At 36.4% G+C, this 12,784-nt stretch overlaps 1 protein-coding gene across 2 annotated transcripts in view; it reads right to left on the bottom strand.

Annotated features, from left to right (window-relative positions):
• The window catches only part of LOC118739548, a 38,189-nt gene extending 27,903 nt beyond the window's left edge, over window positions 1-10,286 (bottom strand). The window contains exon 1 of one of the 2 annotated variants that reach the window (XM_036470934.1): window positions 10,210-10,286. The gene's annotated coding sequence lies outside the window, so the exon portion shown is untranslated. Of the gene's footprint in view, window positions 1-10,171 lie in introns of both variants that reach the window. The other variant, XM_036470933.1, reaches the window with a different exon arrangement.
• Between the last annotated feature and the right edge of the window lie 2,498 nt (window positions 10,287-12,784).

Below are 12,784 nucleotides of genomic sequence, written 5' to 3'. Positions count from 1 at the left end.
GTTGGTTTATTTATACACAGCAACTCACAGGTTGTTGCTGCAACATTGCGGACGTGTGTGCATTATGCTGGTGCTTGCCCTTTCGGTTTTGCATACCCTGTAAGAAAAACCACTATATTACTCGTACATGATAGCCAAACAAAATTAACATTTCAGAATCTATTATAACCGAAAATCCATGACAAACCCTATTGTGAACTTCAAATATGCCGTGTCTTTAAATAAATTACTATACGCTTGCTTTCGTATGCCATAATTCGAATTTGCTCAGACGTCTGTCAAGTCATGTAACTTCAGTTTATACGATTTTCGACTTATTCACGACTGTCATGATTCGAGTGCAGCATTTGCAATACAAAATTGCTGATATTGAGACGTTTTGAACTAACCAAAAGCATCTATAGAAATATTAGTAGACCCTAAAAAGAAAGTGAGTTATATCCCTAAAATTATTAGAAGCGATCCTAACATTCCTTACAGATTTCCCCCAGGGTACGTGAATATTGTGTCTATAAAATTTTAAGTTTTATTTTCCCTCGATCGCAACCTGTTAAAAGCTTAGGAATTTAAAGAAAGATTTATTTTTCTTCTTTTCTCGTAAATAAATAGTTGATTAGATGCCTCGCAAATGTTTTACAAAGGAAACCTTTTTATTACGTATTTAAAAGATTTATTCAACCACTTACAAATAACTTGGCACATTGTTGTACATAAATATTAAACCTAGAAACGAAATTCAAGTTTCTCGACGAATTGATGTATTGCTGATCCGCTCTAAAATCTCAGAAATACATATATAGTAATTTCTTCTCCATTTAGCCTAATTGAGCCAGGCCTAGAAGTAACAAAAAAATCCTGTTTCGTTTGAAAATGTAGGAAAATATTCTCAACATTTCTATTTAGACCTTCATTTTTACCCTCGACATATGAGCAAATCTTTTAGTGTCACTGCCCTCTTTCGGCAGCAAAAAAACGCTAAAGCATTCTTAAAGCATTTATTTCAATCAATGGCGTTCCAGAAATAAGTACAATAAAAAATAAATCAATTTTAGCCTTAAAACGCTTATTTAGGCGTAAAAGTACCGAAACTACTTATTTTGTAATTTTTTAAAATATAAGTTACTTCAAAATGTTTAAATTAAACGATGAAAATATTCTTCTTTCCAAAACAAACGAATTTAGTTTTAATAAGACTAGTGTCTCACCAAATGAAAAAAAAAATACATTGAGTAAACGTGTTATAGATGACTGCGTATGGTGCTACGCAGCGTATACGTCATATACGCAACTACGGGTATATGAGCACGAGTGGTTATTTTTACTTTTTTTAGTACATACGTATATCTTTTTTAAGTTTTCATTTAAATACAATTTCGCGATGGAATCTTGTTATTTATACAAAACTGAAGATAATGCATTTTAAAAGATAGGTGGACCACCATTTCCGACCAAAAACACGTTTTTGTCGAAAAATGTAACAACTCGTGAGATTTGCTCATATGCTATCAATTTTCATCAAGGTATTACCACTTATAAATACCTTGACCCTTGAGCTTAAACTCAGACTTAATTTTTGCTCTGATGGAGTGAGCTAAAGCTCAAAAGTTTATACTGAAAATCAAGTCGGAGCTTAAGCACATGCGGATGATATATCTTTGACATTTAGTAAGCGGAGACGGCATGTCCTTACTCAACTTATTTATAAGCCAAGTACTACGGGTAATAACTACATCTATTGTCAACCGAAATGGGGCCTAGTATCAACGCAGAAAATACAGATCTGGTACTATTTACCAAGAAATACCAGGTTCCGAACTGGTATATGCCTCACCTGTATAGGGTGACCCTCCAGCTTAAGCAAAGCACCAAGAACCTCGGAATAATAAGTACTCTATAGTAAGCTGTCGCGGAACCCCAATGCGGAGGAAAGAACGCAGAAGACCTCATTGGCATGAAAAAAGCTGCTGGGCTCACTGGACCTTCACGGCGATATGCAGGCCGTTATTGTTTCACGGGGTATTGGTTTGGCGGACAGCAATGGAGAAGAAAACATTTATCAAAAGAATTGAAAGGGTAAATAGGCTATCAATGATCGGCATGAAAGAGGCACTGAGGACTAAACCAACGGTAGCACTTTACATCTTGTTATATCTTGCCCTATCGCACCTATCGGCTAAGAATATAGGTACATATATAGTGCAGGTCTTGCGGGCACAGTAGTTGACGCAATACAACTTTACCCGGGCCGATTAACCCGGATCTGCACTTTGGTACGAACTTTGAATCCTTTGGCGTGAGGGCATGAGGAGCTCTGGCTCGGTTAATGGTACAGAGGTGTTGCGGATGAAGAAAGGCGTCGCAGTGTAAGCCGTCTGCGTGGAGCTTGATCTCAATAGATCCTATAAGCTGCCGGACCATTGCAGCATTTTAAAGGCAGACGTATTGGCCATAAAGAGGGCAACTGAGCTACTGAGAAGCAACCTGGGAAATAAACAGGTGAATGTCTATATCGACAGCCAGGATGCGATAAAGGTGCTACTATCGCACAGCACTTTCTCAGGAAGTGTGGCGGAGTACAGTACGGCTCTGGATTTTTTTACATACTGGTACAGAAGTACACTTGTGATGGGTTCCGGAGCACACTGGCGTCACAGGTAACGAGCAGGCTGACATGCTTGCCAAAGAAAACGCTCTGTCGGAAACTATACAGGTAGAGCGAGTGCAGATTTCCCTCCAAGCAATTAAACGGGAGCGCGACCTGTCCATGATTAGGAAGGTGCGGACCAAAACACGAGCCTGCAAAGTGCCCAGGACAAGAATCTCACGAGGTTTCTCCTTTCGCTCAAGAGAGAGGAGGCTAGGCTACTTGTGGGTGTTCAAACCAGCCATCGCCTGCTGGCCTTGCACGCTTTTAAACTAGCTCTGACCAATGATAAGATCTGTAGGGGATGTAGAACGAAAGAGGAGACAGTGGAACATATCCTCTGCGAGTATCCTGGAAGGAAGAACCCATACGAAAAAGGAATTGTAAGCTTCTCGGTAGACACAAAAATTTCTTTATTATAGCGTGAAACTATATTGCCATTCGATTTGGACATGATTTTTATTTGTTTTTACACAAGCAAAGCTGACAAATAAATGATAATTAATTATACATATAAAGGGCTTCGCAATATGGGCAATATGGATCAAGCGCTTTTTAAATGCTATGCTTGCCATATGGACAACTTAAATGTATTTGCTTAGCTATCAATGGCAATAGCAGAGAGTATCATCCATATAGGAAACATAGTGTATACATATGTACATAAGAAGTTATGTATGCATGTATTACATAGGTATATCTTTCTAGCTACATATATGTATATATTAAATGACATACATGATGATCCTTGTAAAGAGTCAACAGCAGTATTACACGGAAAGAAAGCTGTGTAATTTGAGATGACATCATGCTCTTATTATTTCTCGTTTACATTCTATGTCTAGCGAGTACTCACAAAAGTACTAGTGGAGAAATTAAAATTCCGAGACGACCGTAACTAGGACAATAAAGTTAGCCTTAAAGCACGCAAACATTCTACATAAAACTGCGACAAAAAAGGTGAAATATAGGGGTGTCTATATATAATCCTTCTGTAGTAAGAACCTGTGATGAGAGGCATGTGCATCTCCCTGCTTTATGAGGGCAAATAAAAATTGCATGAACTCAAATTTAACGTGAATATTGTGTGCAAAAAGCCCATTTAAATGCCATTTTAGACATTGCTGCTAGTCCTTGGAAATGCGAAGTGTATTTGTGTTGGTTTGTATTCAGAGCCAGTGAATTGGGGTAGGACTTAGCTACTCGCATGCGAACAACAAATGAAAGTAAAGTCTCATCGATATACATATCCTTTGTGCGATGAAAATGTTGTTGTTAATTTAAGGCGATGACAGTAGTCTGGTTTACATGTTTGCCTGCCAAGAAAGCGGGTCACCTGAGCCAAACAAAAGAAATTTTATTACGCAATGGATAACACTAATACATACTTACATATGTATGCATGAAAATATCGAGCCCTAACCGCCAAAATAACGTAAGCGACATTTTTTTCAAAATTTTCTGTTTGATGCAGAAATATTCCTAGAGCATCTAGATGCATTTCTGCATCAAAAATAAAATTTTGAAAAAAATGTCGCTTACGTTATTTTGGCGGTTAGGGCTCGATATGTATGCTTATTTATTCGTATAAATATTTCCAAGAATTTATTGATCGATCCCCTCTGATTCATTGAACAAAAGACATTAGAGTGGGTCGTTCACCATGCAAAAGAATAATGTTAATTATTACCAAAGCCCGATAAAGGCAGGATACTTGCAGGGGATATGTTCCATCGTTTCCTCTTTCATTACATATCTAGTGCAGATGCTATCATTGGATAGAGCAAGTTTAAAAGCGTGCGATGGCAGAAAGCAATGTGCGTTTAGAATACCAATCAGTAACCTAGCGTCTGCACTCTTGCAGCATAAGAGAAACTTCATGAGCTTGATGGAATATGCTCTGAACACAATCCTGGGCACTTTGCAACCTTGTGTTTTGGTCCGCACCTTTCTAATCATGGCAGGTCGAGCTCCCGTTTAATTGCTTGGAGGGAAATCGACACTTCCTCTGTGGCATAGTTTCATACAGAGCGGTTCCTTTGGCAATCCTGTCGCCCTCCTCGTTGCCCGTAACACCGGTGTGCTACCCTGGAAGGCAGTACAAATGTAGATATGTGACGACATGCACACAAAAAGCTGCCCTGCCCTCCTCCACCTTCACATCCTTATTTGCTAGGTTGCTGCCCAGTAGCTCCGTCACCCTATTTATGGCCAATACTTCTGCCTGGGAATTACTGCAATGGTCCGGCGGCTAATAGGATTTATCGAGAACGAGCTCCGCGCAGACAACTGCCGCCCTTACTATTTTCTCCATCAGCGACTCGTCCGAATAGACATTCACCGAGTCAGCACTACCCACGCCCTCACGCTAGCCTTCGACCTCTATAGCGGCTTCGAATTCGACCAAAAGTGCAGATCCGGGATCACATAGTTGGTTAATCCAAATTGCCTCGTAGCAATATGCTTGGCAGCAGCTTTGTACGCTATATTCTTGGCCGACAGGTCCGCCGGCTGGTTTTAAAACCATACCTTGAAGACCCCGTCAAATGCTTCAAGCAAAATGCTACCGAAATTATCCTTAAGAAGCCTTAGATGATATTAGCTTCTGAAAGGGATACTTTTAAAGAGTTATACACCAAGACTGCCAAGGTTGGACCTAGGTTCCTAAAAGTACACCAAACTAAACTACATTTTAAGTAGATATATTTGCAATTAAAACCTATTATTCTGTATATATATAATTTCCGAAAGCCATGCAGCACTAAAAGCCTTCGATTCCAATTAAGAACGCGCAACAGGGTCACCATTTTGTGGATACCTTGAAATGAGCGTCTCTATGGCAACGAACGCACTGAAGCTTAATAAAAATTTGCTGCCCGATGGAGCCTGTATGGTCCACAGCTTTTCTATGGTGCCTCAAAATTATACACAGCAGTGCTGCTAAGTAAGTAAAAAGGTTAACAGGTTGAATCGCAGTGGCGAATGCCAAATTTGAATAGACAATTTTAAAAAGTTATAACTTTATCTAGAAAGTCTCGGACCTACTTCTAAGTCTTAGTCGAAATGGCCAGCGGACTCTTAAAGGCTAGAGGACACTGACTACCATCTTGGCAAGATGGAGCCGGCGGAGGAAACTTCAGAGCAATCCTCTCGTATTATAGGTCAAAGGCTCTTACACCTCGGGGAATGGTTATCATCTCCATCTAGAATACATACATATATGTGAAACATGAAACCCTCTAAAGTGCTTAATCTCATAAATAGTCTGGGGTTGGAGTCAAATTCTATACGGTTGGCAGAATATATGTATGTATGTATGCACCTACATATAAGTCGCAACGCTAGTACAGAGCCCTCAGTCAATAATAATTTGGTCCATACTAGAGATGGGCGCGGGATGGCGGGACCCGCGGGACCCCGGTACTGATTTAAAATTGGCCGGGATAGGCGGTATCGGGAAGATCTGTAAAAATATGGCGAGCGGGACGGGGCCAAAGACCCTTTCCCGACACTTCCGATAGAACCGCAACCCCCGAAAATTCACAAAATCCGATGTTTGAAATATGCACTTTAAATGTTTTAATGATACGAAAACGAACAGCAAAGCAAACTAAAATAATCGGAAAGTGCCAGATATTTCATTATCATTTAAAATTAATTTAAAAGACATGAACATTTTTGTCAACCTTCGATCGGTTTGCAAACCACCCAACCGGTCGTTTCAATTTGTTGTCCGTTTGTAGCCTGTTTTAGAGATAGAACATCGAGATGGGCGGGTTCGGGATTTAAAAATCGACTTTCGGGATGGGCGAGATCGGGATTAATTATTTAGTCCCGTGCCCATCTCTAGTCCATACATTTGGAGTAATCTGAATAACTAGTACAGGAATCTTAAAGAATTCGTAAGGATACTTTTGTTTCGTTCCGATATTTTGCCGAGAGAAATTTAATGCTTGAAATACAATACCGGCGAACGGCAAACTTCGCGCAATTGGGCGACGCTGTCGTCCAGCTATTTCGCCTACTTAAACAGAATTACATAAACAGCTGATACCATTTGGTCGCCTTTATAATTTGGGTGACCATATTTAGAAAGAATTAAACCATATTTAAAAAAGAGGAAATGATAACAAATATAAATGTAAAACATAGTGAAATTATTATAAATAATTTTATTTCAAGCCAGATTTAACGAATCCACAACTATATTTTTCAAACAACAAAAATAATTCGTGTTTATGTAGTTTTCTTCTAAAACTTTGAAAGCAAAAAAGAAATACGGCTACCTTTGGCACGTACAGCTGCCGTCGCATTACCTTCCTTTTATTAGCTCGGGATGTAACTATGTAATATTGATGCGCCTAAAAGATGCAGCGATTTCTATTCTCAAGTTACATACCTGATGACACTACGAACGGCAATTATAACAGGGAGGTTTTAGTTTTTTAAACTATATTGTTATATGCTTGCAGGTTTTCTAATTTTGACAGCGCGAGTTTCGCTGTGGTGAGTTCGCCGTTCGCCGGCATTGTATTTTAGCTATTAGGTGTTCATTCGGTTTCGCAATTTCGGAAGAAACTCGGTAACCAATGAAAATAATATTATTTTCTTTGAAGACTCGTAAAGAAATCGTTACAGAATTCGGAACACATTTCAGGTATGTGCTCTTAAAGATTTCGTTAAGGTTTTCAGAACTATTGTTTACTGGGTAGTTACACAAATTTATTACTTCCATAATTTTTACTTTTATGGTAACTATAATTGAATTTAGGCGGGAAATAGTCGTGATTATCGACATTATTGGTCGAAGACTTAATTAAATTCGTCAGAATATTAAAGGGAAGAAGATTTTTTTATAACGGTAAAATCTTCTGCTAGTAAGGTTTTAAACTAGAGGAGCTAGCTAAAATTTCACGATCCAGTCTAATGTGTCCATGTATGTATGTGAATTACATATTGCGCTTTTTTCGTTTTTCTTCAGCTTTGTTATTATCTAAAGCGCAAAGCCGGCAGTATACACAACTACAATGGTAAATAAACAATTCTCCCACAATTTGAGAGCCAGTATAGCAAATAATATGTACTTATGCGGTATGTGTAGTATATTTAGCATGGCCTTTAGTACTGCTGTCGTTTGAGTAATGTTTGACCATAGAAAAGCACTTTATTGGTAGGTGATTTATGAATTTATTTATCAATCATCAGCGGAAAAATTATTAACACGCCTACATACATATGTATGTATGTATGTTTGTAGAGATGGAAATTTTTGTGTATTTTACTAGCACATGTGTGAAATAATAATAAATGTAGTAAGAAATACAACGGCATGATTTTTCGCAATTTCTGAGTGCTGATTGTTATGTCTGCTTCTCATTTGTATTATGATTTCCTCTATTATTTTTTGTAATTTATTTATAAAAAGTTTTTCTATCGCACACTTCTCTAAAGTGGAGAAGCTGTCAAATTCGTGAAATATTTTAGGGTCCAAACCAAATTGGTTCAGTATTTTAAATCAGTTTAAAAATTCGAAACTTTAGTTTGCTTACTTTAAAAAAATAATATAATTTGACACTCGCATTTTGTTTCCATTAAAAGCTTTTCTATGGCAGAAATACAATCGGAGGTTTGCCATTGCCTGCCGAAGGACGACCGCGGGCTATTATAAAAAAAAACAATTCTTTTTAATGCCAGGACCAAGAATCGAACCGGGTTTCAGGCGGAGAATTAGGCTAGTTAGCACAAAAGTAACACCATATCGAGTTCCAACAACCCAAAAATGTAAAACATTATTTTAAAATGTTTCTTTTCATTGCAGAAATGCATCAAGACGCTCTAGGAGTACTTTTGCATCAAAAAGAAAACTAAACAAAAAAAAATCATTTTTTGGCGCTTAGGGCTCGGTGTTAAAGAATTCTCGTCAGGTTTCTTCAATTTTCAATTTCCAATGTAATCCACCAGTTACTGAAACAAACAAATATTTAAGATTTTAAATCTGTTTTTATCAGAACGAGGGATATGAAAATATCAGCAAAATCCGTCCGCTTAAAATTTACACTTTATTATACTAATATTTAACTGGCGTACCCAAAAATTTTATAAAAATTCAGATTAAAAAGTTCAAAATCTTTTTTGAAAATTTTTCGCATTTTTCCAAACTCTGTATAAAGTTTGAAAGTTTGATTTATATGGTTTTGGTTAAAACATAACCCGTATTTTTATAAAAGAAATAAAAAATTTTAACTTAAAAAACCTTGCAAATATTTAATAAAAATTACAAAAATGTTTGCTCCCCACTGTATATGTATTTATGTGCATACACTTGTGGGCACGCAGACCTTACTACGACTTTTTAAAAAAGTTAAGTAGAATTTTGTAAACTAATTTTTAAATATATGTAGTTTAATATGTACATTTTTTACGAAAATTTCGTAGCCCGTTTAATTTTAGTATAATAATGTGCAATTTTAATGTGGCCCAAAATTCTAGGTGATTTTTGAAAATTTTGTTCCCGACGTACTAGTGTAGTTTTTTTCATGTAACACAAGCTCGCTTTTTTTATATGAGTTACTTCAAACTTGCACTGTATTAGACTAAAATTAAAAATTTTGATGAACTAATTTGAAAATTTCATGAATTTTTCCACATAAATTTTGTACAAAGTTAGCGTATGAACTATATTTAAAAAATTTGTATTATTTTTTTTATTAATATACAAAATTCTACAATTTTTTTTTAACTTGTGGTAAGGTTTGCGTGGCCACAAGTGTATGTAGGAATGTGTCGGCAGAATTTAAAAAAGTAATGCAAATTCTTTTAATTCGCTTATTTCTAACTCTACTCTGAACTCGGTGCACCCACAAAAAATTATCTTTTTTATCCAAAATATTCTATCCCCTGGTAAATTTCCCAATTTATTGATACACTTAAAAAACTGGTTTTGCATGAAGGTGTAAATATTACCTTAACCATTATAATTTAACTTACTTATGCATATACGTACATAGATTTATATTTTTTTTTTGCCGGGATAGTTAAAATTTTTTTATGTTGCTTGCAATTAAAATAGGTTTTCACTGGACCCGCAAATTTACATACATACATACATACATACCTAAGTACTACATACATATCTAGTATATTATTTCATTTAGCTTAGCAGCACTTCATCTCGTGTAAGTCTAATTCACCACTGCAACGTTAAGATTATTAAATACCAATTTAATTACTTCTTCTTTAACACTTTTCTTTTCAAGCATGTGAATTTTTTTGTTCTTCCAACATACACTTATGTACATATGTACGATAATCTCTACCATTTTTTATACGCACTGCCCGGCACATTATTATTTGCTATAAGTACATACATATGTACATAATTTATAAAAATTATGCAAACTCACATAAACTCTTGCAACAAAAAGTTTCACCAAAAAGAAATAAATACAGCAACAACAATAGGCAAAACTTTATGCATTATTCACATAAAAAAACCATAAGACGAAGACAAACCCCCTCTACACATACTTTTCAATATGCATATGTACAGGTAAATGTATGCACACCGTATTGACAAACAGTCTACGTTTCAGCTGTCGTCTTCGCCGTTACCATCGCGTCAATGAACTTTGCTCTACGTTACTCAAAACACAACTGAAATCAGCAAATCGAAAGAAATGGTCAAATGCTATGGAGAGAACCTTTCTGCTTGCCTCATACGGGTGCATATGTATGATTTTATGTACATTAATATACTAACTGTAGTTGTTTAATATCTCCGTATCCTGCGCTAAGATATGGTCGATTCATTAGAAAAACTACCCCTAAAAAATTAAACCAGGTATAGGCAACACTGCCATATTTACAGTTTTAACTGTAAATTGCAGTTTTTTAGACAAGCATACAGTTTTTCAAACTGCCTTCCAGTCAATAGTACTGCTTTTTTTCAAAATGTTCAATTTGAAGAAATAAATTAAAGTATCTCTTTCGGAGCTTTTCCTCTTGGAGAAAAATTGTTTCAACTACTCTTTACATTCCAGTAGCCAGAGTAAAGGTCCTAAGAATACGAGTATTTTCCACAATCAAATTAAAAAATGCTTGAGATTAAGAAAATTAGCAAATCAATTTACGAAAAATTAAAACTGAATTTCATTAAAACGAATTGTGAGTCAAATGCTCAATTCAATTTTATAAAGACCGTTTTTTGCTAAGTTTCATTTTGTTTAAATTGAAAAATTAAGTGCCATTTGGAGTAGAATAGGGCCAAAAATGGCACGGTTTGAGCCAAAGTGGCAGCCCTGTACTCAAGTGAGAATGCTTTTCATTCAATGCTTATTGGAAAGAGCGGCTGATATAGGGAGGAGGGACGAATGAACACCATATGAAGTTAAATCGTTGTTGTTTTATTTTTGCTGAGTGAAAAAATAAAGCTGCATACGTCTAGGATAGCTTTAGCACCCCAGAAGGGAAAAGGAAATGTTTGGCAAGGTATGCTTAAAATCCCAGTTGGAAAATAAATAGCTCACCAGTAACAATGTCATAACGAAGTTTTTAGAAAATTCCTAACAGATTAACTGTCTACATACTTACTAGCCGGCCTTGTTTGAAAAAGTCTTGTTTGACCATTTGAAAAAGTCAGCGAGCGAGTAGCACTGACCTTCCATATCTCTGTACACAAGATAATCCGCAAATAATTTGTTGCGCCTCGCTTTATAAAATTAAACAAATAGTTTTCGTGCCACGTGCATGTCTGAATGCCGCGGTTCGGATCTCACTGAGCTCAAGAAAAAAAATTGTTGATGACCACATTATTATGTTACAGTAATAGAAAAAAATTATTGTAAGTCGACATTAAATAATATGTACGCTCATATTGTTATACTGGTACGCTTTTATGCCATTATGTTGGAGGACACAAAGTTAATAACGAATGCAATAACGAAGATGACAATTAATGGTGATTTCGTTTCTGCCAAAAAATTTTGCCTTTTGATTGCCCCTTTCTATTTTTTTGTTCGATTCTAAATTAAAGGCCAAGGGTGAGAAAATTGTGCGCTTGTTTCTTAAAACGTAGCACTCTTGTAAGGCCAAAAGGCACATTCTCTGCCCTGTGAAGCTTTGTCAGGGAAGATGGTTGCACTGAAAATTAGATGGTTGTTTAAAACGACAATATTATGAAATGCATGGGCAGGACCATGGGCAGACCAGGACAAGTAGTCAAAAACATTCCTTTTTACAGGGTTTAGTGTAACATCAAAAACATTTTGCACCGGGGAAGGTTAACATTTTTTGGAAGAAAGGAAATCACCATAAGAGAAATGTGAAGACGACAAAACCTATGACGAGACTAAAGTGAAAAGGATTACGAATACATGGATGAAAACGCAGACGATTACGAAGAAAGATACAAAGACGAAGATGAATACGAAAGCGGCGACCAAAAATAAGTTGAAGACGAGTACGAAAATGTAGAAGAACAGGAATACAAATTCGAATGCGGAGACGACGTCAAATACGTGGGCGGAAACTAATACGGTAGACAAACGGGCTCGATTATTTGCATAACCAGCCTTTATTTGCTTTAACTCATGCATTTTCCTCTTTAAAATGAGCATAAGCAGCCGAACAAATGCACGAAATTTTCGGGAATTAACTCGGGTCCGGAGAATTTTCGATGACAACACTGGTAAAAACGGCCAGTTGTTGTCTTTTGTACAAGTAAGCAAACGAAGCGGGCGAGTTTCGCGTACGCGGTAGCCGAGTGGTGAGAGTTGCGGGCTACAAGCCTGTAACTGCCAGGTTCGATCTTCGGTTGGAGCGATTGCGAACATTTTTTTTTTTATTATTATTTATTTTATATTTTTTATTTTATTTTATTAATATATTTAATTTTACTTTATTTTGTTTTCATTTGCTTTATTTTATATCACATTTCTTATTTTACTACGACCTTGTGGCTGGTTTATCCGCATTACTGCCGTCTGTAAGGGTAAAATTTTAATTTGCATTTATGCTTATTAATTCTAATTAATTTTCTCCGTCTGTCTACCATATAAGACAAATTCTAATACGTAGATGAAGACGAAAACAAATTTGAATACGAATACGAATTCAAATACGAAAATGTGCATCGATTGTACG

This window comes from Rhagoletis pomonella, unplaced genomic scaffold (assembly GCF_013731165.1).
Source record: "Rhagoletis pomonella isolate Grant_MI unplaced genomic scaffold, Rhpom_1.0 Rhpom_scaffold_00005, whole genome shotgun sequence".
Classification (NCBI taxonomy): domain Eukaryota; kingdom Metazoa; phylum Arthropoda; class Insecta; order Diptera; family Tephritidae; genus Rhagoletis; species Rhagoletis pomonella.
Note: the sequence above shows the minus strand (reverse complement) of the source record. Positions and strands in the feature narration are given on the sequence as shown.